The 23,550-nt window shown below is 43.9% G+C and overlaps 16 non-coding genes across 16 annotated transcripts; 8 read left to right on the top strand and 8 right to left on the bottom strand.

The window, feature by feature from the left end:
• The first annotated feature begins 2,793 nt into the window (after window positions 1–2,793).
• On the top strand, window positions 2,794–2,876 carry trnal-cag (transfer RNA leucine (anticodon CAG)). Its single transcript has one exon. It is a non-coding gene; the product is annotated as a tRNA-Leu (tRNA).
• Window positions 2,877–4,053: 1,177 nt separating this feature from the next.
• On the top strand, window positions 4,054–4,136 carry trnal-cag (transfer RNA leucine (anticodon CAG)). Its single transcript has one exon. It is a non-coding gene; the product is annotated as a tRNA-Leu (tRNA).
• Window positions 4,137–4,959: 823 nt separating this feature from the next.
• trnad-guc (transfer RNA aspartic acid (anticodon GUC)) lies at window positions 4,960–5,031 on the bottom strand. Its single transcript has one exon. It is a non-coding gene; the product is annotated as a tRNA-Asp (tRNA).
• Window positions 5,032–6,606: 1,575 nt separating this feature from the next.
• Window positions 6,607–6,689, top strand: trnal-cag (transfer RNA leucine (anticodon CAG)). The gene has a single exon. It is a non-coding gene; the product is annotated as a tRNA-Leu (tRNA).
• An 823-nt stretch (window positions 6,690–7,512) lies between these two features.
• On the bottom strand, window positions 7,513–7,584 carry trnad-guc (transfer RNA aspartic acid (anticodon GUC)). Its single transcript has one exon. It is a non-coding gene; the product is annotated as a tRNA-Asp (tRNA).
• Window positions 7,585–9,159: 1,575 nt separating this feature from the next.
• trnal-cag (transfer RNA leucine (anticodon CAG)) lies at window positions 9,160–9,242 on the top strand. The gene has a single exon. It is a non-coding gene; the product is annotated as a tRNA-Leu (tRNA).
• A 709-nt stretch (window positions 9,243–9,951) lies between these two features.
• trnad-guc (transfer RNA aspartic acid (anticodon GUC)) lies at window positions 9,952–10,023 on the bottom strand. The gene has a single exon. It is a non-coding gene; the product is annotated as a tRNA-Asp (tRNA).
• Window positions 10,024–11,598: 1,575 nt separating this feature from the next.
• Window positions 11,599–11,681, top strand: trnal-cag (transfer RNA leucine (anticodon CAG)). The gene has a single exon. It is a non-coding gene; the product is annotated as a tRNA-Leu (tRNA).
• Window positions 11,682–12,390: 709 nt separating this feature from the next.
• Window positions 12,391–12,462, bottom strand: trnad-guc (transfer RNA aspartic acid (anticodon GUC)). The gene has a single exon. It is a non-coding gene; the product is annotated as a tRNA-Asp (tRNA).
• A 2,481-nt stretch (window positions 12,463–14,943) lies between these two features.
• On the bottom strand, window positions 14,944–15,015 carry trnad-guc (transfer RNA aspartic acid (anticodon GUC)). The gene has a single exon. It is a non-coding gene; the product is annotated as a tRNA-Asp (tRNA).
• Window positions 15,016–16,590: 1,575 nt separating this feature from the next.
• On the top strand, window positions 16,591–16,673 carry trnal-cag (transfer RNA leucine (anticodon CAG)). The gene has a single exon. It is a non-coding gene; the product is annotated as a tRNA-Leu (tRNA).
• An 823-nt stretch (window positions 16,674–17,496) lies between these two features.
• trnad-guc (transfer RNA aspartic acid (anticodon GUC)) lies at window positions 17,497–17,568 on the bottom strand. Its single transcript has one exon. It is a non-coding gene; the product is annotated as a tRNA-Asp (tRNA).
• Window positions 17,569–19,143: 1,575 nt separating this feature from the next.
• On the top strand, window positions 19,144–19,226 carry trnal-cag (transfer RNA leucine (anticodon CAG)). Its single transcript has one exon. It is a non-coding gene; the product is annotated as a tRNA-Leu (tRNA).
• An 823-nt stretch (window positions 19,227–20,049) lies between these two features.
• On the bottom strand, window positions 20,050–20,121 carry trnad-guc (transfer RNA aspartic acid (anticodon GUC)). The gene has a single exon. It is a non-coding gene; the product is annotated as a tRNA-Asp (tRNA).
• A 1,575-nt stretch (window positions 20,122–21,696) lies between these two features.
• On the top strand, window positions 21,697–21,779 carry trnal-cag (transfer RNA leucine (anticodon CAG)). Its single transcript has one exon. It is a non-coding gene; the product is annotated as a tRNA-Leu (tRNA).
• An 823-nt stretch (window positions 21,780–22,602) lies between these two features.
• trnad-guc (transfer RNA aspartic acid (anticodon GUC)) lies at window positions 22,603–22,674 on the bottom strand. The gene has a single exon. It is a non-coding gene; the product is annotated as a tRNA-Asp (tRNA).
• Window positions 22,675–23,550: the final 876 nt, after the last annotated feature.

Raw genomic sequence — 23,550 nt, 5'->3', positions numbered from 1 at the left:
GGAGGCTCATCAGCTATTATGTAAGCAGAGGTGAGAATGCTGATCATTGATGACAGTGCTACTCTTCCTGCTCTTGTTTTCTTCTCCATTTTCCTCGTTGTGGAGTCGTTAGCGGTAACCTTCCCGTAGCAGCGACCCCTCTGTGACTGAAAAGACTGCAACGACTGGCGCATCGACTCCAGCCACAATATATGGTCGGAACGACAGCGTGAAGTCATCAACAACGCTCGCTCGAGCCATCACGGCAACGACGCTTGGCCTTTAAAGTGCTGCGTTAAGACTGCAGTTTCCCTTGGAGGCGGGGTTCAAATTCCACTTCTGACAAAGCAACCTTCTCCAAGAGAATGGTTTTCACTGGCAAAGGCAACCCAACTTCACTCCTTGCGTGGCTAGCGCTATATCATCTAGTTTACAGCAACATTCTTTGTGCCGTCATGTTACTCTGAAGTCTTATGACCGCTCTGAATCGCAGGGAAGGGGCTTTGTGCATGAGAATCCTTTGTCCACAACTCAAGTTATTGTTACATATTAACATTTTGGCATGTACTCAACACCACCGTAAAACCTCCTGTTTTTCAGTCATTTTTGTGGAAAAATCGTCTGAAAACAAAACACTGGTCGTGACAAAAGACCTCGACAGATCGTCCCTGGTATGCAAAGTCATTGTTGGCTTTGGACAAGACAAGAATGAAACCACAGGATTTCTGTTGTTGGACAAAGTACTTGGAAGTGAGCTTTATGGAAGAGTGGTATGAAGGAGAGGTTAGGGGGAAGTCCTTGTTGGCTTTGGACAAGACAAGAATGAAACAACAGGTCTTCTGTTGTTGGACAAGGTACTTGGAAGTGAGCTTTATGGAAGAGTCTTATGAAGGAGAGGTTAGGGGGAAGATAGAGGTCCCTGCAGGCCAGGCTTCTCGTGGTGGCAATACATGTGGTGCCAAGTGAAATGCCTTCCAAAGTGCTTTGATAAAAGCAAACAAGTGTAAGATAGTTGAATATGAGATGACAGCATGTATTGAAGGCTGGTGTAAGAGCTGCTGGTCTTGAGTGATTTGTAAGGGAGGTGACTGTTTGCAAGAGGGAACTTGGCTGATGGTGGGTGAATTAGATTATACTTGGTGGGAGGCATGTGATAAAAGTCCTAGCTCTCCCCGTCGGGGAATCGAACCCCGATCTTCCGCGTGACAGGCAGAGATACTGACCATTATACTAACGAGGAATTTCGATGGGACAGATACAGTCGTCATTTGAAAAGACTACCGTAGCCAATGAGCGAAATAAGAGTTTTGTGTCCCATTTGAGGTGCCTTTTAAAGGAATGTTTTGAATCACGCAAAGCAATTGAGAAGAAACTAGGCATGATCTTCAGCATGCAAGTGGTGAAAAGGGCTCAACAAGAATCTCATTGTACAGGAATGTGTTTCTAACATGCACTGTATATATGACAATAAACGCTTGAATCTTGAATCTTGGTGGCAACACCCAGAAATTCTGCCTTGTGGTAGATGTAGGACACTCCGCATCATCAAAACAATAAAAAGTAGAATGTTTGCTCCAGAAGAAGCTAGACTTTTTTTTTCCCTTTGCAGTGTTGATAAGTTGTAAATAGATTCTACTTTGGACACTTATGCAGATTTTTCAAACCCCCGGTACCGTATCATAGGACAACAGGACAGGGCTTTTGACCAAAGCAAACTGGATTCATATCAGGCTATTTGAAGGGGGGCTATTCACATTTAGGCCTAAGATGGGTGAGAATATCAAAACAGTATTCTAAGTACCACATCAGACTATAATGGTGATAACACACCTATTGAAATTTCAACTTCTGCAGTCTCAGCTATTATGTAAGTAATGGGTGAGAATGCTCAGGAATTTGGAGGTGAGATGGGCATCATCATGCCTATTGAAATTTCAACTTCTGGAGGCTGATCAGCTATTATGTAAGTAATGGGTGAGAATGCTTAGGAATTTGGAGGTGAGATGGGCATCATCATGCCTCTTGAAATTTCAAATTCTGGAGGCTCATCAGCTATTATGTAAGCAGAGGTGAGAATGCTGATCATTGATGACAGTGCTACTCTTCCTGCTCTTGTTTTCTTCTCCATTTTCCTCGTTGTGGAGTCGTTAGCGGTAACCTTCCCGTAGCAGCGACACCTCTGTGACTGAAAAGACTGCAACGACTGGCGCATCGACTCCAGCCACAATATATGGTCGGAACGACAGCGTGAAGTCATCAACAACGCTCGCTCGAGCCATCATGGCAACGACGCTTGGCCTTTAAAGTGCTGCGTTAAGACTGCAGTTTCCCTTGGAGGCGGGGTTCAAATTCCACTTCTGACATTGCAAACTTCTCCAACAGAATGATTTTTACTGGCAAGGCAACCCAAGTTCACTCCTTGCTTGGCTATGCTACGTTGTATTGCTAAACTGGCACTGTATCGTCTAGTTTAAAGATTATTGCGGCCATTTTACATCTGAAGAGTTCTTGCTTCCAAATGCTTTTTGATAAAGCTTATAGTTAGGGATGGCTCAGGTAATCCTGAAACATCCCATGTTGCCCAAGCTGCTATAGGCTTAGACTGCTGGGGGACCTCATCTGTCACACCTTTCCTCACTTTGCTCTCTTTTTCCCCCTGTTTAATTTTTCAAATGATTTTATGTACACGTGACATTATTGTGGTTATTAAACAACTTAAACAACAGCCAAGACCCATGAACACCACGTAGACCCACATATTCACTCCAATGATCCCTGGGCCCGCCGACAATAAGTGCAAGTCTTTTTTATGCGGTCAGGATGGCCGAGCGGTCTAAGGCGCTGCGTTCAGGTCGCAGTCTCCCCTGGAGGCGTGGGTTCAAATCCCACTTCTGACAAAGCAACCTTCTCCAAGAGAATGGTTTTCACTGGCAAAGGCAACCCAACTTCACTCCTTGCTTGGCTAGCGCTATATCATCTAGTTTACAGCAACATTCTTTGTGCCGTCATGTTACTCTGAAGTCTTATGACCGCTCTGAATCGCAGGGAAGGGGCTTTGTGCATGAGAATCCTTTGTCCACAACTCAAGTTATTGTTACATATTAACATTTTGGCATGTACTCAACACCACCGTAAAACCTCCTGTTTTTCAGTCATTTTTGTGGAAAAATCGTCTGAAAACAAAACACTGGTCGTGACAAAAGACCTCGACAGATCGTCCCTGGTATGCAAAGTCATTGTTGGCTTTGGACAAGACAAGAATGAAACCACAGGATTTCTGTTGTTGGACAAAGTACTTGGAAGTGAGCTTTATGGAAGAGTGGTATGAAGGAGAGGTTAGGGGGAAGTCCTTGTTGGCTTTGGACAAGACAAGAATGAAACAACAGGTCTTCTGTTGTTGGACAAGGTACTTGGAAGTGAGCTTTATGGAAGAGTGGTATGAAGGAGAGGTTAGGGGGAACGACTGGCGCATCGACTCCAGCCACAATATATGGTCGGAACGACAGCGTGAAGTCATCAACAACGCTCGCTCGAGCCATCACGGCAACGACGCTTGGCCTTTAAAGTGCTGCGTTAAGACTGCAGTTTCCCTTGGAGGCGGGGTTCAAATTCCACTTCTGACATTGCAAACTTCTCCAACAGAATGATTTTTACTGGCAAGGCAACCCAAGTTCACTCCTTGCTTGGCTATGCTACGTTGTATTGCTAAACTGGCACTGTATCGTCTAGTTTAAAGATTATTGCGGCCATTTTACATCTGAAGAGTTCTTGCTTCCAAATGCTTTTTGATAAAGCTTATAGTTAGGGATGGCTCAGGTAATCCTGAAACATCCCATGTTGCCCAAGCTGCTATAGGCTTAGACTGCTGGGGGACCTCATCTGTCACACCTTTCCTCACTTTGCTCTCTTTTTCCCCCTGTTTAATTTTTCAAATGATTTTATGTACACGTGACATTATTGTGGTTATTAAACAACTTAAACAACAGCCAAGACCCATGAACACCACGTAGACCCACATATTCACTCCAATGATCCCTGGGCCCGCCGACAATAAGTGCAAGTCTTTTTTATGCGGTCAGGATGGCCGAGCGGTCTAAGGCGCTGCGTTCAGGTCGCAGTCTCCCCTGGAGGCGTGGGTTCAAATCCCACTTCTGACAAAGCAACCTTCTCCAAGAGAATGGTTTTCACTGGCAAAGGCAACCCAACTTCACTCCTTGCTTGGCTAGCGCTATATCATCTAGTTTACAGCAACATTCTTTGTGCCGTCATGTTACTCTGAAGTCTTATGACCGCTCTGAATCGCAGGGAAGGGGCTTTGTGCATGAGAATCCTTTGTCCACAACTCAAGTTATTGTTACATATTAACATTTTGGCATGTACTCAACACCACCGTAAAACCTCCTGTTTTTCAGTCATTTTTGTGGAAAAATCGTCTGAAAACAAAACACTGGTCGTGACAAAAGACCTCGACAGATCGTCCCTGGTATGCAAAGTCATTGTTGGCTTTGGACAAGACAAGAATGAAACCACAGGATTTCTGTTGTTGGACAAAGTACTTGGAAGTGAGCTTTATGGAAGAGTGGTATGAAGGAGAGGTTAGGGGGAAGTCCTTGTTGGCTTTGGACAAGACAAGAATGAAACAACAGGTCTTCTGTTGTTGGACAAGGTACTTGGAAGTGAGCTTTATGGAAGAGTCTTATGAAGGAGAGGTTAGGGGGAAGATAGAGGTCCCTGCAGGCCAGGCTTCTCGTGGTGGCAATACATGTGGTGCCAAGTGAAATGCCTTCCAAAGTGCTTTGATAAAAGCAAACAAGTGTAAGATAGTTGAATATGAGATGACAGCATGTATTGAAGGCTGGTGTAAGAGCTGCTGGTCTTGAGTGATTTGTAAGGGAGGTGACTGTTTGCAAGAGGGAACTTGGCTGATGGTGGGTGAATTAGATTATACTTGGTGGGAGGCATGTGATAAAAGTCCTAGCTCTCCCCGTCGGGGAATCGAACCCCGATCTTCCGCGTGACAGGCGGAGATACTGACCATTATACTAACGAGGAATTTTGATGGGACAGATACAGTCGTCATTTGAAAAGACTACCGTAGCCAATGAGCGAAATAAGAGTTTTGTGTCCCATTTGAGGTGCCTTTTAAAGGAATGTTTTGAATCACGCAAAGCAATTGAGAAGAAACTAGGCATGATCTTCAGCATGCAAGTGGTGAAAAGGGCTCAACAAGAATCTCATTGTACAGGAATGTGTTTCTAACATGCACTGTATATATGACAATAAACGCTTGAATCTTGAATCTTGGTGGCAACACCCAGAAATTCTGCCTTGTGGTAGATGTAGGACACTCCGCATCATCAAAACAATAAAAAGTAGAATGTTTGCTCCAGAAGAAGCTAGACTTTTTTTTTTCCCTTTGCAGTGTTGATAAGTTGTAAATAGATTCTACTTTGGACACTTATGCAGATTTTTCAAACCCCCGGTACCGTATCATAGGACAACAGGACAGGGCTTTTGACCAAAGCAAACTGGATTCATATCAGGCTATTTGAAGGGGGGCTATTCACATTTAGGCCTAAGATGGGTGAGAATATCAAAACAGTATTCTAAGTACCACATCAGACTATAATGGTGATAACACACCTATTGAAATTTCAACTTCTGCAGTCTCAGCTATTATGTAAGTAATGGGTGAGAATGCTCAGCAATTTGGAGGTGAGATGGGCATCATCATGCCTATTGAAATTTCAACTTCTGGAGGCTGATCAGCTATTATGTAAGTAATGGGTGAGAATGCTTAGGAATTTGGAGGTGAGATGGGCATCATCATGCCTCTTGAAATTTCAAATTCTGGAGGCTCATCAGCTATTATGTAAGCAGAGGTGAGAATGCTGATCATTGATGACAGTGCTACTCTTCCTGCTCTTGTTTTCTTCTCCATTTTCCTCGTTGTGGAGTCGTTAGCGGTAACCTTCCCGTAGCAGCGACACCTCTGTGACTGAAAAGACTGCAACGACTGGCGCATCGACTCCAGCCACAATATATGGTCGGAACGACAGCGTGAAGTCATCAACAACGCTCGCTCGAGCCATCACGGCAACGACGCTTGGCCTTTAAAGTGCTGCGTTAAGACTGCAGTTTCCCTTGGAGGCGGGGTTCAAATTCCACTTCTGACATTGCAAACTTCTCCAGCAGAATGATTTTTACTGGCAAGGCAACCCAAGTTCACTCCTTGCTTGGCTATGCTACGTTGTATTGCTAAACTGGCACTGTATCGTCTAGTTTAAAGATTATTGCGGCCATTTTACATCTGAAGAGTTCTTGCTTCCAAATGCTTTTTGATAAAGCTTATAGTTAGGGATGGCTCAGGTAATCCTGAAACATCCCATGTTGCCCAAGCTGCTATAGGCTTAGACTGCTGGGGGACCTCATCTGTCACACCTTTCCTCACTTTGCTCTCTTTTTCCCCCTGTTTAATTTTTCAAATGATTTTATGTACACGTGACATTATTGTGGTTATTAAACAACTTAAACAACAGCCAAGACCCATGAACACCACGTAGACCCACATATTCACTCCAATGATCCCTGGGCCCGCCGACAATAAGTGCAAGTCTTTTTTATGCGGTCAGGATGGCCGAGCGGTCTAAGGCGCTGCGTTCAGGTCGCAGTCTCCCCTGGAGGCGTGGGTTCAAATCCCACTTCTGACAAAGCAACCTTCTCCAAGAGAATGGTTTTCACTGGCAAAGGCAACCCAACTTCACTCCTTGCTTGGCTAGCGCTATATCATCTAGTTTACAGCAACATTCTTTGTGCCGTCATGTTACTCTGAAGTCTTATGACCGCTCTGAATCGCAGGGAAGGGGCTTTGTGCATGAGAATCCTTTGTCCACAACTCAAGTTATTGTTACATATTAACATTTTGGCATGTACTCAACACCACCGTAAAACCTCCTGTTTTTCAGTCATTTTTGTGGAAAAATCGTCTGAAAACAAAACACTGGTCGTGACAAAAGACCTCGACAGATCGTCCCTGGTATGCAAAGTCATTGTTGGCTTTGGACAAGACAAGAATGAAACCACAGGATTTCTGTTGTTGGACAAAGTACTTGGAAGTGAGCTTTATGGAAGAGTGGTATGAAGGAGAGGTTAGGGGGAAGTCCTTGTTGGCTTTGGACAAGACAAGAATGAAACAACAGGTCTTCTGTTGTTGGACAAGGTACTTGGAAGTGAGCTTTATGGAAGAGTCTTATGAAGGAGAGGTTAGGGGGAAGATAGAGGTCCCTGCAGGCCAGGCTTCTCGTGGTGGCAATACATGTGGTGCCAAGTGAAATGCCTTCCAAAGTGCTTTGATAAAAGCAAACAAGTGTAAGATAGTTGAATATGAGATGACAGCATGTATTGAAGGCTGGTGTAAGAGCTGCTGGTCTTGAGTGATTTGTAAGGGAGGTGACTGTTTGCAAGAGGGAACTTGGCTGATGGTGGGTGAATTAGATTATACTTGGTGGGAGGCATGTGATAAAAGTCCTAGCTCTCCCCGTCGGGGAATCGAACCCCGATCTTCCGCGTGACAGGCGGAGATACTGACCATTATACTAACGAGGAATTTTGATGGGACAGATACAGTCGTCATTTGAAAAGACTACCGTAGCCAATGAGCGAAATAAGAGTTTTGTGTCCCATTTGAGGTGCCTTTTAAAGGAATGTTTTGAATCACGCAAAGCAATTGAGAAGAAACTAGGCATGATCTTCAGCATGCAAGTGGTGAAAAGGGCTCAACAAGAATCTCATTGTACAGGAATGTGTTTCTAACATGCACTGTATATATGACAATAAACGCTTGAATCTTGAATCTTGGTGGCAACACCCAGAAATTCTGCCTTGTGGTAGATGTAGGACACTCCGCATCATCAAAACAATAAAAAGTAGAATGTTTGCTCCAGAAGAAGCTAGACTTTTTTTTTTCCCTTTGCAGTGTTGATAAGTTGTAAATAGATTCTACTTTGGACACTTATGCAGATTTTTCAAACCCCCGGTACCGTATCATAGGACAACAGGACAGGGCTTTTGACCAAAGCAAACTGGATTCATATCAGGCTATTTGAAGGGGGGCTATTCACATTTAGGCCTAAGATGGGTGAGAATATCAAAACAGTATTCTAAGTACCACATCAGACTATAATGGTGATAACACACCTATTGAAATTTCAACTTCTGCAGTCTCAGCTATTATGTAAGTAATGGGTGAGAATGCTCAGCAATTTGGAGGTGAGATGGGCATCATCATGCCTATTGAAATTTCAACTTCTGGAGGCTGATCAGCTATTATGTAAGTAATGGGTGAGAATGCTTAGGAATTTGGAGGTGAGATGGGCATCATCATGCCTCTTGAAATTTCAAATTCTGGAGGCTCATCAGCTATTATGTAAGCAGAGGTGAGAATGCTGATCATTGATGACAGTGCTACTCTTCCTGCTCTTGTTTTCTTCTCCATTTTCCTCGTTGTGGAGTCGTTAGCGGTAACCTTCCCGTAGCAGCGACACCTCTGTGACTGAAAAGACTGCAACGACTGGCGCATCGACTCCAGCCACAATATATGGTCGGAACGACAGCGTGAAGTCATCAACAACGCTCGCTCGAGCCATCACGGCAACGACGCTTGGCCTTTAAAGTGCTGCGTTAAGACTGCAGTTTCCCTTGGAGGCGGGGTTCAAATTCCACTTCTGACATTGCAAACTTCTCCAGCAGAATGATTTTTACTGGCAAGGCAACCCAAGTTCACTCCTTGCTTGGCTATGCTACGTTGTATTGCTAAACTGGCACTGTATCGTCTAGTTTAAAGATTATTGCGGCCATTTTACATCTGAAGAGTTCTTGCTTCCAAATGCTTTTTGATAAAGCTTATAGTTAGGGATGGCTCAGGTAATCCTGAAACATCCCATGTTGCCCAAGCTGCTATAGGCTTAGACTGCTGGGGGACCTCATCTGTCACACCTTTCCTCACTTTGCTCTCTTTTTCCCCCTGTTTAATTTTTCAAATGATTTTATGTACACGTGACATTATTGTGGTTATTAAACAACTTAAACAACAGCCAAGACCCATGAACACCACGTAGACCCACATATTCACTCCAATGATCCCTGGGCCCGCCGACAATAAGTGCAAGTCTTTTTTTTGTGGTCAGGATGGCCGAGCGGTCTAAGGCGCTGCGTTCAGGTCGCAGTCTCCCCTGGAGGCGTGGGTTCAAATCCCACTTCTGACAAAGCAACCTTCTCCAAGAGAATGGTTTTCACTGGCAAAGGCAACCCAACTTCACTCCTTGCTTGGCTAGCGCTATATCATCTAGTTTACAGCAACATTCTTTGTGCCGTCATGTTACTCTGAAGTCTTATGACCGCTCTGAATCGCAGGGAAGGGGCTTTGTGCATGAGAATCCTTTGTCCACAACTCAAGTTATTGTTACATATTAACATTTTGGCATGTACTCAACACCACCGTAAAACCTCCTGTTTTTCAGTCATTTTTGTGGAAAAATCGTCTGAAAACAAAACACTGGTCGTGACAAAAGACCTCGACAGATCGTCCCTGGTATGCAAAGTCATTGTTGGCTTTGGACAAGACAAGAATGAAACCACAGGATTTCTGTTGTTGGACAAGGTACTTGGAAGTGAGCTTTATGGAAGAGTCTTATGAAGGAGAGGTTAGGGGGAAGATAGAGGTCCCTGCAGGCCAGGCTTCTCGTGGTGGCAATACATGTGGTGCCAAGTGAAATGCCTTCCAAAGTGCTTTGATAAAAGCAAACAAGTGTAAGATAGTTGAATATGAGATGACAGCATGTATTGAAGGCTGGTGTAAGAGCTGCTGGTCTTGAGTGATTTGTAAGGGAGGTGACTGTTTGCAAGAGGGAACTTGGCTGATGGTGGGTGAATTAGATTATACTTGGTGGGAGGCATGTGATAAAAGTCCTAGCTCTCCCCGTCGGGGAATCGAACCCCGATCTTCCGCGTGACAGGCGGAGATACTGACCATTATACTAACGAGGAATTTTGATGGGACAGATACAGTCGTCATTTGAAAAGACTACCGTAGCCAATGAGCGAAATAAGAGTTTTGTGTCCCATTTGAGGTGCCTTTTAAAGGAATGTTTTGAATCACGCAAAGCAATTGAGAAGAAACTAGGCATGATCTTCAGCATGCAAGTGGTGAAAAGGGCTCAACAAGAATCTCATTGTACAGGAATGTGTTTCTAACATGCACTGTATATATGACAATAAACGCTTGAATCTTGAATCTTGGTGGCAACACCCAGAAATTCTGCCTTGTGGTAGATGTAGGACACTCCGCATCATCAAAACAATAAAAAGTAGAATGTTTGCTCCAGAAGAAGCTAGACTTTTTTTTTTCCCTTTGCAGTGTTGATAAGTTGTAAATAGATTCTACTTTGGACACTTATGCAGATTTTTCAAACCCCCGGTACCGTATCATAGGACAACAGGACAGGGCTTTTGACCAAAGCAAACTGGATTCATATCAGGCTATTTGAAGGGGGGCTATTCACATTTAGGCCTAAGATGGGTGAGAATATCAAAACAGTATTCTAAGTACCACATCAGACTATAATGGTGATAACACACCTATTGAAATTTCAACTTCTGCAGTCTCAGCTATTATGTAAGTAATGGGTGAGAATGCTCAGCAATTTGGAGGTGAGATGGGCATCATCATGCCTATTGAAATTTCAACTTCTGGAGGCTGATCAGCTATTATGTAAGTAATGGGTGAGAATGCTTAGGAATTTGGAGGTGAGATGGGCATCATCATGCCTCTTGAAATTTCAAATTCTGGAGGCTCATCAGCTATTATGTAAGCAGAGGTGAGAATGCTGATCATTGATGACAGTGCTACTCTTCCTGCTCTTGTTTTCTTCTCCATTTTCCTCGTTGTGGAGTCGTTAGCGGTAACCTTCCCGTAGCAGCGACACCTCTGTGACTGAAAAGACTGCAACGACTGGCGCATCGACTCCAGCCACAATATATGGTCGGAACGACAGCGTGAAGTCATCAACAACGCTCGCTCGAGCCATCACGGCAACGACGCTTGGCCTTTAAAGTGCTGCGTTAAGACTGCAGTTTCCCTTGGAGGCGGGGTTCAAATTCCACTTCTGACATTGCAAACTTCTCCAACAGAATGATTTTTACTGGCAAGGCAACCCAAGTTCACTCCTTGCTTGGCTATGCTACGTTGTATTGCTAAACTGGCACTGTATCGTCTAGTTTAAAGATTATTGCGGCCATTTTACATCTGAAGAGTTCTTGCTTCCAAATGCTTTTTGATAAAGCTTATAGTTAGGGATGGCTCAGGTAATCCTGAAACATCCCATGTTGCCCAAGCTGCTATAGGCTTAGACTGCTGGGGGACCTCATCTGTCACACCTTTCCTCACTTTGCTCTCTTTTTCCCCCTGTTTAATTTTTCAAATGATTTTATGTACACGTGACATTATTGTGGTTATTAAACAACTTAAACAACAGCCAAGACCCATGAACACCACGTAGACCCACATATTCACTCCAATGATCCCTGGGCCCGCCGACAATAAGTGCAAGTCTTTTTTTTGCGGTCAGGATGGCCGAGCGGTCTAAGGCGCTGCGTTCAGGTCGCAGTCTCCCCTGGAGGCGTGGGTTCAAATCCCACTTCTGACAAAGCAACCTTCTCCAAGAGAATGGTTTTCACTGGCAAAGGCAACCCAACTTCACTCCTTGCTTGGCTAGCGCTATATCATCTAGTTTACAGCAACATTCTTTGTGCCGTCATGTTACTCTGAAGTCTTATGACCGCTCTGAATCGCAGGGAAGGGGCTTTGTGCATGAGAATCCTTTGTCCACAACTCAAGTTATTGTTACATATTAACATTTTGGCATGTACTCAACACCACCGTAAAACCTCCTGTTTTTCAGTCATTTTTGTGGAAAAATCGTCTGAAAACAAAACACTGGTCGTGACAAAAGACCTCGACAGATCGTCCCTGGTATGCAAAGTCATTGTTGGCTTTGGACAAGACAAGAATGAAACCACAGGATTTCTGTTGTTGGACAAGGTACTTGGAAGTGAGCTTTATGGAAGAGTCTTATGAAGGAGAGGTTAGGGGGAAGATAGAGGTCCCTGCAGGCCAGGCTTCTCGTGGTGGCAATACATGTGGTGCCAAGTGAAATGCCTTCCAAAGTGCTTTGATAAAAGCAAACAAGTGTAAGATAGTTGAATATGAGATGACAGCATGTATTGAAGGCTGGTGTAAGAGCTGCTGGTCTTGAGTGATTTGTAAGGGAGGTGACTGTTTGCAAGAGGGAACTTGGCTGATGGTGGGTGAATTAGATTATACTTGGTGGGAGGCATGTGATAAAAGTCCTAGCTCTCCCCGTCGGGGAATCGAACCCCGATCTTCCGCGTGACAGGCGGAGATACTGACCATTATACTAACGAGGAATTTCGATGGGACAGATACAGTCGTCATTTGAAAAGACTACCGTAGCCAATGAGCGAAATAAGAGTTTTGTGTCCCATTTGAGGTGCCTTTTAAAGGAATGTTTTGAATCACGCAAAGCAATTGAGAAGAAACTAGGCATGATCTTCAGCATGCAAGTGGTGAAAAGGGCTCAACAAGAATCTCATTGTACAGGAATGTGTTTCTAACATGCACTGTATATATGACAATAAACGCTTGAATCTTGAATCTTGGTGGCAACACCCAGAAATTCTGCCTTGTGGTAGATGTAGGACACTCCGCATCATCAAAACAATAAAAAGTAGAATGTTTGCTCCAGAAGAAGCTAGACTTTTTTTTTTCCCTTTGCAGTGTTGATAAGTTGTAAATAGATTCTACTTTGGACACTTATGCAGATTTTTCAAACCCCCGGTACCGTATCATAGGACAACAGGACAGGGCTTTTGACCAAAGCAAACTGGATTCATATCAGGCTATTTGAAGGGGGGCTATTCACATTTAGGCCTAAGATGGGTGAGAATATCAAAACAGTATTCTAAGTACCACATCAGACTATAATGGTGATAACACACCTATTGAAATTTCAACTTCTGCAGTCTCAGCTATTATGTAAGTAATGGGTGAGAATGCTCAGCAATTTGGAGGTGAGATGGGCATCATCATGCCTATTGAAATTTCAACTTCTGGAGGCTGATCAGCTATTATGTAAGTAATGGGTGAGAATGCTTAGGAATTTGGAGGTGAGATGGGCATCATCATGCCTCTTGAAATTTCAAATTCTGGAGGCTCATCAGCTATTATGTAAGCAGAGGTGAGAATGCTGATCATTGATGACAGTGCTACTCTTCCTGCTCTTGTTTTCTTCTCCATTTTCCTCGTTGTGGAGTCGTTAGCGGTAACCTTCCCGTAGCAGCGACACCTCTGTGACTGAAAAGACTGCAACGACTGGCGCATCGACTCCAGCCACAATATATGGTCGGAACGACAGCGTGAAGTCATCAACAACGCTCGCTCGAGCCATCACGGCAACGACGCTTGGCCTTTAAAGTGCTGCGTTAAGACTGCAGTTTCCCTTGGAGGCGGGGTTCAAATTCCACTTCTGACATTGCAAACTTCTCCAACAGAATGATTTTTACTGGCAAGGCAACCCAAGTTCACTCCTTGCTTGGCTATGCTACGTTGTATTGCTAAACTGGCACTGTATCGTCTAGTTTAAAGATTATTGCGGCCATTTTACATCTGAAGAGTTCTTGCTTCCAAATGCTTTTTGATAAAGCTTATAGTTAGGGATGGCTCAGGTAATCCTGAAACATCCCATGTTGCCCAAGCTGCTATAGGCTTAGACTGCTGGGGGACCTCATCTGTCACACCTTTCCTCACTTTGCTCTTTTTTTCCCCCTGTTTAATTTTTCAAATGATTTTATGTACACGTGACATTATTGTGGTTATTAAACAACTTAAACAACAGCCAAGACCCATGAACACCACGTAGACCCACATATTCACTCCAATGATCCCTGGGCCCGCCGACACTAAGTGCAAGTCTTTTTTTTGCGGTCAGGATGGCCGAGCGGTCTAAGGCGCTGCGTTCAGGTCGCAGTCTCCCCTGGAGGCGTGGATTCAAATCCCACTTCTGACAAAGCAACCTTCTCCAAGAGAATGGTTTTCACTGGCAAAGGCAACCCAACTTCACTCCTTGCTTGGCTAGCGCTATATCATCTAGTTTACAGCAACATTCTTTGTGCCGTCATGTTACTCTGAAGTCTTATGACCGCTCTGAATCGCAGGGAAGGGGCTTTGTGCATGAGAATCCTTTGTCCACAACTCAAGTTATTGTTACATATTAACATTTTGGCATGTACTCAACACCACCGTAAAACCTCCTGTTTTTCAGTCATTTTTGTGGAAAAATCGTCTGAAAACAAAACACTGGTCGTGACAAAAGACCTCGACAGATCGTCCCTGGTATGCAAAGTCATTGTTGGCTTTGGACAAGACAAGAATGAAACCACAGGATTTCTGTTGTTGGACAAAGTACTTGGAAGTGAGCTTTATGGAAGAGTGGTATGAAGGAGAGGTTAGGGGGAAGTCCTTGTTGGCTTTGGACAAGACAAGAATGAAACAACAGGTCTTCTGTTGTTGGACAAGGTACTTGGAAGTGAGCTTTATGGAAGAGTCTTATGAAGGAGAGGTTAGGGGGAAGATAGAGGTCCCTGCAGGCCAGGCTTCTCGTGGTGGCAATACATGTGGTGCCAAGTGAAATGCCTTCCAAAGTGCTTTGATAAAAGCAAACAAGTGTAAGATAGTTGAATATGAGATGACAGCATGTATTGAAGGCTGGTGTAAGAGCTGCTGGTCTTGAGTGATTTGTAAGGGAGGTGACTGTTTGCAAGAGGGAACTTGGCTGATGGTGGGTGAATTAGATTATACTTGGTGGGAGGCATGTGATAAAAGTCCTAGCTCTCCCCGTCGGGGAATCGAACCCCGATCTTCCGCGTGACAGGCGGAGATACTGACCATTATACTAACGAGGAATTTTGATGGGACAGATACAGTCGTCATTTGAAAAGACTACCGTAGCCAATGAGCGAAATAAGAGTTTTGTGTCCCATTTGAGGTGCCTTTTAAAGGAATGTTTTGAATCACGCAAAGCAATTGAGAAGAAACTAGGCATGATCTTCAGCATGCAAGTGGTGAAAAGGGCTCAACAAGAATCTCATTGTACAGGAATGTGTTTCTAACATGCACTGTATATATGACAATAAACGCTTGAATCTTGAATCTTGGTGGCAACACCCAGAAATTCTGCCTTGTGGTAGATGTAGGACACTCCGCATCATCAAAACAATAAAAAGTAGAATGTTTGCTCCAGAAGAAGCTAGACTTTTTTTTTTCCCTTTGCAGTGTTGATAAGTTGTAAATAGATTCTACTTTGGACACTTATGCAGATTTTTCAAACCCCCGGTACCGTATCATAGGACAACAGGACAGGGCTTTTGACCGAAGCAAACTGGATTCATATCAGGCTATTTGAAGGGGGGCTATTCACATTTAGGCCTAAGATGGGTGAGAATATCAAAACAGTATTCTAAGTACCACATCAGACTATAATGGTGATAACACACCTATTGAAATTTCAACTTCTGCAGTCTCAGCTATTATGTAAGTAATGGGTGAGAATGCTCAGCAATTTGGAGGTGAGATGGGCATCATCATGCCTTTTGAAATTTCAACTTCTGGAGGCTGATCAGCTATTATGTAAGTAATGGGTGAGAATGCTTAGGAATTTGGAGGTGAGATGGGCATCATCATGCCTCTTGAAATTTCAAATTCTGGAGGCTCATCAGCTATTATGTAAGCAGAGGTGAGAATGCTGATCATTGATGACAGTGCTACTCTTCCTGCTCTTGTTTTCTTCTCCATTTTCCTCGTTGTGGAGTCGTTAGCGGTAACCTTCCCGTAGCAGCGACACCTCTGTGACTGAAAAGACTGCAACGACTGGCGCATCGACTCCAGCCACAATATATGGTCGGAACGACAGCGTGAAGTCATCAACACCGCTCGCTCGAGCCATCACGGCAACGACGCTTGGCCTTTAAAGTGCTGCATTAAGACCGCAGTTTCCCTTGGAGGCGGGGTTCAAATTCCACTTCTGACATTGCAAACTTCTCCAACAGAATGATTTTTACTGGCAAGGCAACCCAAGTTCACTCCTTGCTTGACTATGCTACGTTGTATTGCTAAACTGGCACTGTATCGTCTAGTTTAAAGATTATTGCGGCCATTTTACATCTGAAGAGTTCTTGCTTCCAAATGCTTTTTGATAAAGCTTATAGTTAGGGATGGCTCAGGTAATCCTGAAACATCCCATGTTGCCCAAGCTGCTATAGGCTTAGACTGCTGGGGGACCTCATCTGTCACACCTTTCCTCACTTTGCTCTTTTTTTCCCCCTGTTTAATTTTTCAAATGATTTTATGTACACGTGACATTATTGTGGTTATTAAACAACTTAAACAACAGCCAAGACCCATGAACACCACGTAGACCCACATATTCACTCCAATGATCCCTGGGCCCGCCGACAATAAGTGCAAGTCTTTTTTTTGCGGTCAGGATGGCCGAGCGGTCTAAGGCGCTGCGTTCAGGTCGCAGTCTCCCCTGGAGGTGTGGGTTCAAATCCCACTTCTGACAAAGCAACCTTCTCCAAGAGAATGGTTTTCACTGGCAAAGGCAACCCAACTTCACACCTTGCTTGGCTAGCGCTATATCATCTAGTTTACAGCAACATTCTTTGTGCCGTCATGTTACTCTGAAGTCTTATGACCGCTCTGAATCGCAGGGAAGGGGCTTTGTGCATGAGAATCCTTTGTCCACAACTCAAGTTATTGTTACATATTAACATTTTGGCATGTACTCAACACCACCGTAAAACCTCCTGTTTTTCAGTCATTTTTGTGGAAAAATCGTCTGAAAACAAAACACTGGTCGTGACAAAAGACCTCGACAGATCGTCCCTGGTATGCAAAGTCATTGTTGGCTTTGGACAAGACAAGAATGAAACCACAGGATTTCTGTTGTTGGACAAAGTACTTGGAAGTGAGCTTTATGGAAGAGTGGTATGAAGGAGAGGTTAGGGGGAAGTCCTTGTTGGCTTTGGACAAGACAAGAATGAAACAACAGGTCTTCTGTTGTTGGACAAGGTACTTGGAAGTGAGCTTTATGGAAGAGTCTTATGAAGGAGAGGTTAGGGGGAAGATAGAGGTCCCTGCAGGCCAGGCTTCTCGTGGTGGCAATACATGTGGTGCCAAGTGAAATGCCTTCCAAAGTGCTTTGATAAAAGCAAACAAGTGTAAGATAGTTGAATATGAGATGACAGCATGTATTGAAGGCTGGTGTAAGAGCTGCTGGTCTTGAGTGATTTGTAAGGGAGGTGACTGTTTGCAAGAGGGAACTTGGCTGATGGTGGGTGAATTAGATTATACTTGGTGGGAGGCATGTGATAAAAGTCCTAGCTCTCCCCGTCGGGGAATCGAACCCCGATCTTCCGCGTGACAGGCGGAGATACTGACCATTATACTAACGAGGAATTTCGATGGGACAGATACAGTCGTCATTTGAAAAGACTACCGTAGCCAATGAGCGAAATAAGAGTTTTGTGTCCCATTTGAGGTGCCTTTTAAAGGAATGTTTTGAATCACGCAAAGCAATTGAGAAGAAACTAGGCATGATCTTCAGCATGCAAGTGGTGAAAAGGGCTCAACAAGAATCTCATTGTACAGGAATGTGTTTCTAACATGCACTGTATATATGACAATAAACGCTTGAATCTTGAATCTTGGTGGCAACACCCAGAAATTCTGCCTTGTGGTAGATGTAGGACACTCCGCATCATCAAAACAATAAAAAGTAGAATGTTTGCTCCAGAAGAAGCTAGACTTTTTTTTTTCCCTTTGCAGTGTTGATAAGTTGTAAATAGATTCTACTTTGGACACTTATGCAGATTTTTCAAACCCCCGGTACCGTATCATAGGACAACAGGACAGGGCTTTTGACCAAAGCAAACTGGATTCATATCAGGCTATTTGAAGGGGGGCTATTCACATTTAGGCCTAAGATGGGTGAGATATTCAAAACAGTATTCTAAGTACCACATCAGACTATAATGGTGATAACACACCTATTGAAATTTCAACTTCTGCAGTCTCAGCTATTATGTAAGTAATGGGTGAGAATGCTCAGCAATTTGGAGGTGAGATGGGCATCATCATGCCTATTGAAATTTCAACTTCTGGAGGCTGATCAGCTATTATGTAAGTAATGGGTGAGAATGCTTAGGAATTTGGAGGTGAGATGGGCATCATCATGCCTCTTGAAATTTCAAATTCTGGAGGCTCATCAGCTATTATGTAAGCAGAGGTGAGAATGCTGATCATTGATGACAGTGCTACTCTTCCTGCTCTTGTTTTCTTCTCCATTTTCCTCGTTGTGGAGTCGTTAGCGGTAACCTTCCCGTAGCAGCGACACCTCTGTGACTGAAAAGACTGCAACGACTGGCGCATCGACTCCAGCCACAATATATGGTCGGAACGACAGCGTGAAGTCATCAACAACGCTCGCTCGAGCCATCACGGCAACGACGCTTGGCCTTTAAAGTGCTGCGTTAAGACTGCAGTTTCCCTTGGAGGCGGGGTTCAAATTCCACTTCTGACATTGCAAACTTCTCCAACAGAATGATTTTTACTGGCAAGGCAACCCAAGTTCACTCCTTGCTTGGCTATGCTACGTTGTATTGCTAAACTGGCACTGTATCGTCTAGTTTAAAGATTATTGCGGCCATTTTACATCTGAAGAGTTCTTGCTTCCAAATGCTTTTTGATAAAGCTTATAGTTAGGGATGGCTCAGGTAATCCTGAAACATCCCATGTTGCCCAAGCTGCTATAGGCTTAGACTGCTGGGGGACCTCATCTGTCACACCTTTCCTCACTTTGCTCTTTTTTTCCCCCTGTTTAATTTTTCAAATGATTTTATGTACACGTGACATTATTGTGGTTATTAAACAACTTAAACAACAGCCAAGACCCATGAACACCACGTAGACCCACATATTCACTCCAATGATCCCTGGGCCCGCCGACAATAAGTGCAAGTCTTTTTTTTGCGGTCAGGATGGCCGAGCGGTCTAAGGCGCTGCGTTCAGGTCGCAGTCTCCCCTGGAGGCGTGGGTTCAAATCCCACTTCTGACAAAGCAACCTTCTCCAAGAGAATGGTTTTCACTGGCAAAGGCAACCCAACTTCACACCTTGCTTGGCTAGCGCTATATCATCTAGTTTACAGCAACATTCTTTGTGCCGTCATGTTACTCTGAAGTCTTATGACCGCTCTGAATCGCAGGGAAGGGGCTTTGTGCATGAGAATCCTTTGTCCACAACTCAAGTTATTGTTACATATTAACATTTTGGCATGTACTCAACACCACCGTAAAACCTCCTGTTTTTCAGTCATTTTTGTGGAAAAATCGTCTGAAAACAAAACACTGGTCGTGACAAAAGACCTCGACAGATCGTCCCTGGTATGCAAAGTCATTGTTGGCTTTGGACAAGACAAGAATGAAACCACAGGATTTCTGTTGTTGGACAAAGTACTTGGAAGTGAGCTTTATGGAAGAGTGGTATGAAGGAGAGGTTAGGGGGAAGTCCTTGTTGGCTTTGGACAAGACAAGAATGAAACAACAGGTCTTCTGTTGTTGGACAAGGTACTTGGAAGTGAGCTTTATGGAAGAGTCTTATGAAGGAGAGGTTAGGGGGAAGATAGAGGTCCCTGCAGGCCAGGCTTCTCGTGGTGGCAATACATGTGGTGCCAAGTGAAATGCCTTCCAAAGTGCTTTGATAAAAGCAAACAAGTGTAAGATAGTTGAATATGAGATGACAGCATGTATTGAAGGCTGGTGTAAGAGCTGCTGGTCTTGAGTGATTTGTAAGGGAGGTGACTGTTTGCAAGAGGGAACTTGGCTGATGGTGGGTGAATTAGATTATACTTGGTGGGAGGCATGTGATAAAAGTCCTAGCTCTCCCCGTCGGGGAATCGAACCCCGATCTTCCGCGTGACAGGCGGAGATACTGACCATTATACTAACGAGGAATTTCGATGGGACAGATACAGTCGTCATTTGAAAAGACTACCGTAGCCAATGAGCGAAATAAGAGTTTTGTGTCCCATTTGAGGTGCCTTTTAAAGGAATGTTTTGAATCACGCAAAGCAATTGAGAAGAAACTAGGCATGATCTTCAGCATGCAAGTGGTGAAAAGGGCTCAACAAGAATCTCATTGTACAGGAATGTGTTTCTAACATGCACTGTATATATGACAATAAACGCTTGAATCTTGAATCTTGGTGGCAACACCCAGAAATTCTGCCTTGTGGTAGATGTAGGACACTCCGCATCATCAAAACAATAAAAAGTAGAATGTTTGCTCCAGAAGAAGCTAGACTTTTTTTTTTCCCTTTGCAGTGTTGATAAGTTGTAAATAGATTCTACTTTGGACACTTATGCAGATTTTTCAAACCCCCGGTACCGTATCATAGGACAACAGGACAGGGCTTTTGACCAAAGCAAACTGGATTCATATCAGGCTATTTGAAGGGGGGCTATTCACATTTAGGCCTAAGATGGGTGAGAATATCAAAACAGTATTCTAAGTACCACATCAGACTATAATGGTGATAACACACCTATTGAAATTTCAACTTCTGCAGTCTCAGCTATTATGTAAGTAATGGGTGAGAATGCTCAGCAATTTGGAGGTGAGATGGGCATCATCATGCCTATTGAAATTTCAACTTCTGGAGGCTGATCAGCTATTATGTAAGTAATGGGTGAGAATGCTTAGGAATTTGGAGGTGAGATGGGCATCATCATGCCTCTTGAAATTTCAAATTCTGGAGGCTCATCAGCTATTATGTAAGCAGAGGTGAGAATGCTGATCATTGATGACAGTGCTACTCTTCCTGCTCTTGTTTTCTTCTCCATTTTCCTCGTTGTGGAGTCGTTAGCGGTAACCTTCCCGTAGCAGCGACACCTCTGTGACTGAAAAGACTGCAACGACTGGCGCATCGACTCCAGCCACAATATATGGTCGGAACGACAGCGTGAAGTCATCAACAACGCTCGCTCGAGCCATCACGGCAACGACGCTTGGCCTTTAAAGTGCTGCGTTAAGACTGCAGTTTCCCTTGGAGGCGGGGTTCAAATTCCACTTCTGACATTGCAAACTTCTCCAACAGAATGATTTTTACTGGCAAGGCAACCCAAGTTCACTCCTTGCTTGGCTATGCTACGTTGTATTGCTAAACTGGCACTGTATCGTCTAGTTTAAAGATTATTGCGGCCATTTTACATCTGAAGAGTTCTTGCTTCCAAATGCTTTTTGATAAAGCTTATAGTTAGGGATGGCTCAGGTAATCCTGAAACATCCCATGTTGCCCAAGCTGCTATAGGCTTAGACTGCTGGGGGACCTCATCTGTCACACCTTTCCTCACTTTGCTCTTTTTTTCCCCCTGTTTAATTTTTCAAATGATTTTATGTACACGTGACATTATTGTGGTTATTAAACAACTTAAACAACAGCCAAGACCCATGAACACCACGTAGACCCACATATTCACTCCAATGATCCCTGGGCCCGCCGACAATAAGTGCAAGTCTTTTTTTTGCGGTCAGGATGGCCGAGCGGTCTAAGGCGCTGCGTTCAGGTCGCAGTCTCCCCTGGAGGCGTGGGTTCAAATCCCACTTCTGACAAAGCAACCTTCTCCAAGAGAATGGTTTTCACTGGCAAAGGCAACCCAACTTCACACCTTGCTTGGCTAGCGCTATATCATCTAGTTTACAGCAACATTCTTTGTGCCGTCATGTTACTCTGAAGTCTTATGACCGCTCTGAATCGCAGGGAAGGGGCTTTGTGCATGAGAATCCTTTGTCCACAACTCAAGTTATTGTTACATATTAACATTTTGGCATGTACTCAACACCACCGTAAAACCTCCTGTTTTTCAGTCATTTTTGTGGAAAAATCGTCTGAAAACAAAACACTGGTCGTGACAAAAGACCTCGACAGATCGTCCCTGGTATGCAAAGTCATTGTTGGCTTTGGACAAGACAAGAATGAAACCACAGGATTTCTGTTGTTGGACAAAGTACTTGGAAGTGAGCTTTATGGAAGAGTGGTATGAAGGAGAGGTTAGGGGGAAGTCCTTGTTGGCTTTGGACAAGACAAGAATGAAACAACAGGTCTTCTGTTGTTGGACAAGGTACTTGGAAGTGAGCTTTATGGAAGAGTCTTATGAAGGAGAGGTTAGGGGGAAGATAGAGGTCCCTGCAGGCCAGGCTTCTCGTGGTGGCAATACATGTGGTGCCAAGTGAAATGCCTTCCAAAGTGCTTTGATAAAAGCAAACAAGTGTAAGATAGTTGAATATGAGATGACAGCATGTATTGAAGGCTGGTGTAAGAGCTGCTGGTCTTGAGTGATTTGTAAGGGAGGTGACTGTTTGCAAGAGGGAACTTGGCTGATGGTGGGTGAATTAGATTATACTTGGTGGGAGGCATGTGATAAAAGTCCTAGCTCTCCCCGTCGGGGAATCGAACCCCGATCTTCCGCGTGACAGGCGGAGATACTGACCATTATACTAACGAGGAATTTCGATGGGACAGATACAGTCGTCATTTGAAAAGACTACCGTAGCCAATGAGCGAAATAAGAGTTTTGTGTCCCATTTGAGGTGCCTTTTAAAGGAATGTTTTGAATCACGCAAAGCAATTGAGAAGAAACTAGGCATGATCTTCAGCATGCAAGTGGTGAAAAGGGCTCAACAAGAATCTCATTGTACAGGAATGTGTTTCTAACATGCACTGTATATATGACAATAAACGCTTGAATCTTGAATCTTGGTGGCAACACCCAGAAATTCTGCCTTGTGGTAGATGTAGGACACTCCGCATCATCAAAACAATAAAAAGTAGAATGTTTGCTCCAGAAGAAGCTAGACTTTTTTTTTCCCTTTGCAGTGTTGATAAGTTGTAAATAGATTCTACTTTGGACACTTATGCAGATTTTTCAAACCCCCGGTACCGTATCATAGGACAACAGGACAGGGCTTTTGACCAAAGCAAACTGGATTCATATCAGGCTATTTGAAGGGGGGCTATTCACATTTAGGCCTAAGATGGGTGAGAATATCAAAACAGTATTCTAAGTACCACATCAGACTATAATGGTGATAACACACCTATTGAAATTTCAACTTCTGCAGTCTCAGCTATTATGTAAGTAATGGGTGAGAATGCTCAGCAATTTGGAGGTGAGATGGGCATCATCATGCCTATTGAAATTTCAACTTCTGGAGGCTGATCAGCTATTATGTAAGTAATGGGTGAGAATGCTTAGGAATTTGGAGGTGAGATGGGCATCATCATGCCTCTTGAAATTTCAAATTCTGGAGGCTCATCAGCTATTATGTAAGCAGAGGTGAGAATGCTGATCATTGATGACAGTGCTACTCTTCCTGCTCTTGT

Source organism: Leuresthes tenuis, unplaced genomic scaffold (assembly GCF_036924035.1).
Source record: "Leuresthes tenuis unplaced genomic scaffold, fLeuTen1.0.hap1 SCAF_15, whole genome shotgun sequence".
Lineage (NCBI taxonomy): Eukaryota > Metazoa > Chordata > Actinopteri > Atheriniformes > Atherinopsidae > Leuresthes > Leuresthes tenuis.
The sequence above is the reverse complement of the archived record's forward strand: the minus strand, read 5'-3'. Positions and strand labels throughout refer to the sequence as shown.